We start from the raw sequence: 933 nt of genomic DNA on the forward strand, positions 1-933 counted from the left end.
TAGATAAGAAGGCCTCTCCTTATTTGGGGGAAGGGGAGGGGAGAAAGGCATGGTCTGATCTCAATCCCAGGGAAACTAATTGAGTAGTCTCTCTAAATTTGTGCTACCCTAGCCTCTAAAACCACAAATTACAAAAATCCAACTCCCTAGTAAAAATGGTCATTGGAAAGTAACAAACAAATATCCTTTTTCTCCCTTTCCAAACAAAAAGAAAATATATATATATATATATATCACCCCCAAAAGTTAGAGTTTTTTCCTCCAGTATATTTTACGCTGCGGGCAGATCCCAAGCATCTAATTTTAAGTTTGTCCATTTAATAGCAAAGACAACAAACAAACAAAAAACCCAGGAGGTCAGATAAATAGTAAAGAAATTATAAAAAGAATAACTGCGGGGAGTAAAGATAGCTTATGGGAGAGAACATTTGCTTTCATTTGGGTTTCTAAAAGGATTTATTTGGGGATAACTGCAGCCCCATTTCAGACTTCTGACCCGATTCCAACCTTTCCAATGGCTTTTTTAAATGTTTGAGGTCTCATAGTTAACGTACTATAAAGTCAACTTATTCTGAATAAAATTTAATAATAACTATGCACTAAAAAGTGAATTTAGGGCTTCCCTGGTGGCGCAGTGGTTGAGAATCTGCCTGCCAATGCAGGGGACACAGGTTCGAGCTCTGGTCTGGGAAGATCCCACATGCCGCGGAGCAACTAAGCCCGTGCGCCACAACTACTGAGCCTGCGCGTCTGGAGCCTGTGCTCCGCAACAAGAGAGGGCGCGATAGTGAGAGGCCCGCGCACGGCGATGAAGAGTGGCCCCCGCTCGCCGCAACTAGAGAAAGCCCTCGCACAGAGATGAAGACCCAACACAGCCATAAATAAAATAAATAAATTAATTAAATTAAATTTTTTTTAAAAAGTGAATTAAAA

This window comes from Balaenoptera physalus (genome assembly GCF_965194825.1).
Source record: "Balaenoptera physalus genome assembly, chromosome: 5".
Classification (NCBI taxonomy): Eukaryota; Metazoa; Chordata; class Mammalia; order Artiodactyla; family Balaenopteridae; genus Balaenoptera; species Balaenoptera physalus.